This window comes from Pomacea canaliculata, linkage group LG7, assembly GCF_003073045.1.
Source record: "Pomacea canaliculata isolate SZHN2017 linkage group LG7, ASM307304v1, whole genome shotgun sequence".
Classification (NCBI taxonomy): Eukaryota; Metazoa; Mollusca; class Gastropoda; order Architaenioglossa; family Ampullariidae; genus Pomacea; species Pomacea canaliculata.
The window spans coordinates 912,005-915,018 of record NC_037596.1 but is presented as its reverse complement, the minus strand read 5'-3'; positions in this window follow the sequence as shown (position 1 = coordinate 915,018).

Sequence of the window (3,014 nt, the reverse complement as noted above, 5' to 3'; positions counted from 1 at the left end):
TTTTAGTCACATGCAATTCAAGCGGAATAACTGATGAAACCTTTTCTTGCAGTCCGTTTAGAATGGAGCCAATAATTACATTTCTTCACCTGATCAAGATATTTCAAGTTAACGTCAGTTCCTTGCACTTACACAAGCACGGAAACATCAAAGTATATTTTCTCTTGCGTCCAATACCGATTCTTTTCGTGATAGCGAAAGTCCATTGATTCTTTGTTCGTTAGTTTCCAACATGTATCCATCGGTGGCCTGTCTTTCCCTTTGCAGAGCATATCAGTATTCACATACGTTCACAGTTCATCACAATAATAGTCCGATCAACAAACACCTATATGCCAATTACTTAGAACGACAGTAATTCAGATGCACTCCGCTTCTAAGCCCAACACCCTCCGCCAAACTGTCTCAGTCCATGGACCTTCTGTACGAGGACCACACTAATAGAACCCACAAGTCCTAGGAGTTGAGCAAGTGAAGCCACGTTGCACAGCGAGCGGAAAGGGTGTGCACACCATGAACTGGACGTCTTCAACAACTTGAACAAACTGCAGTAGACACCATTATAAGAATCTTTTACTCTTTTTTAAAAAATAGAGAGAGGTGGAAACCTGGAGAGCAAACAAGAGAGCGGATGTCATGGCAACCACAAGCATCGAGCAGACACTTAGGGGCCAAACAAGCAAGACCACAACCAAAAGGGCAAACAGAAGCCGAAGAGGAAGAGGACTTGCGACAGCGACCTAACTTGCATTGCAAAAGAGGCAGTCTTCAAGATTCAAGCACTTCTTCATCATTCTGTCGCCCTCCAGGGGGTATTAGCAAAATTAGGATAGTCATCAATGCATTATACATTCACATTCTTATCATTATATTAGGGGTCTCTCATTTACCTATATCAAAATCATATCCACTTCATTCTTCCTTTCTCCAATCTTCGTGTTTGAAACTGGATTATTGAATCGAGTAGGTAAAAGCATCTGGACATATCAGAACATAGGATAACCACTCTTCTTGTTTCTATTCCCTCAACCTCTCTCTATCTTTTACAGGTGTTCTGTATTCTTTACTATTTCTTTTATCACAGGATGCTGGTAAATGCAAATCTCCACTTCCATCCCTGTGTACCCGCAAACTAATATTTCCCATCCCCACACACCACGTTTTATCGAATTTAACTGAATTTACTGTTCTCTTAGTAATATCTTTTACCAACAATTGACGATAGTACTCATCGTTTAGGGTCTTTTATTATTTTTTGCAGGCCGCCTCCCGCACGCCTCCTTTTAATGCATCGACACGAGATCACTTTGGAATCAGTTGATTAAGTTACCAATTCCATTAGCGGCGTTACGAAAACGCGCTAATAGTAAGGCCCCTACTTCACTAGGTACAGTCATTTTTTGCCGGCTGAGGTAATTCAAGACATTTGTGGTTACAATTAAAAAGGATAGTGATTCACATTCCCCTGATGTCATTGGTGCTTCTATGCACGCAATGATCTAGCAGACACCTTTCATTCCTCTGGGATATCTGGTATGGCCTTCTTTATTTATGGAAAAGTGGATATTATGTTCAATGAACCTAGACCAAATTATTATTAAGGGACACCGCCAGATCCCGGTGATGAATTCATGTGGGAAAACCAGATATACTGAACGACACACCAGCGTAGGATTTTTACATACAGTTGTAGACGCTGTCTACGGTAAGAGTGCTTTTACATTCTATATTAATTTGAGCCGGTATATCATTTGTTTGGAGTCTAGCTCTCCTCCTAACCAATTCTGGATATACTGGTCCTGTAGGACCTATCTACTTTCTCTTGAACACCAACACTTGTTTGGTTTATGCTTTTCTGGTTTTATCCAATATTCCATCTAGGCCAAGGTCTTGCAGCGGTTGTCCTGGATAGTACTCTCATTATAGCTTAGACTTAAGACATGTTTGTTTATGGTAGGTTTAAAGTATTCTATATGTCAGTGCTGATAGTTCTTATTACTGTTGCTAACAATTAAACGCAAAAGCTAAGCATGCCTACTTTTAATAGAAGACTCAATCAGGGAACGGCGACCACATTCTCACATCAGACTATACAAGATGGGGGACTTTCTTATTTTGAGTGACCATTTCTATAAAATCTTCAGCTGTAATCGTCTTACCCACATGTTCACTAACATCCTGAGTGCCCACTATTTCCAACAACCATACGGGTAGCTACTGGTAAGAACACCAAGTTCTGCTCACTACCTAACATCGTCGAGCTCGATATCTAGACTAGTGGTAGCTGTGCACTTTTTACATTTTCTTCAGGATAAAAGCATAACATGGCTCTTGAGGAATTCTGTCATATAGGTCTTTTTGCTTGCTACTAGAAATTTGTTATTCTGTAGTTTAGTTTCAGGCCAACCGATAGGACAGGTGTGTCCACTACCGTTCATCCTCAACACACACTCTATACCACTACCATATAATATTCAGTTTTCTCACCGTTCATAAAACAATGATTGCGATTCTTTCTGCCTATCTTTACCTTCTAGAGAGAAAATTAACCTATTTTTGTTTTGTCTGGAGCTAATTGTCCAGGTTCCACTTGTCACCAGATATTATTTTCTCGCTGTCCCTTACACGATAATTTCTGTAATCTTCCTGGTTTTCGATAAGACAGTACATCTGCATATTAGTGAGTTGATAACCACTGCTGACCATGTCCATACTTCCATCCCTATCGCAATATTACGGTGCCAAGTCTATCGGAATATTTTAAGAAGCACCTCAGTTTCTTGGGGAAAGAGAATGAGGTTATTTTTTGGTGTCCAGTTTGGCTAGTGTCTGGGAGACCCACTAACACGAGTCTGTAAGTCACGGATTGCGTTTTCAGTATCAGTTAAGATAAAATTGCATAAATAATAGAGGGATGTCATAGGTTCTCCCCTTGTTTCGGACACCATGACTACCTTTTTAAAACAAACTCTACTGGTTTCCATATTAATCTTAACACAGGATTTTGCCTTTGT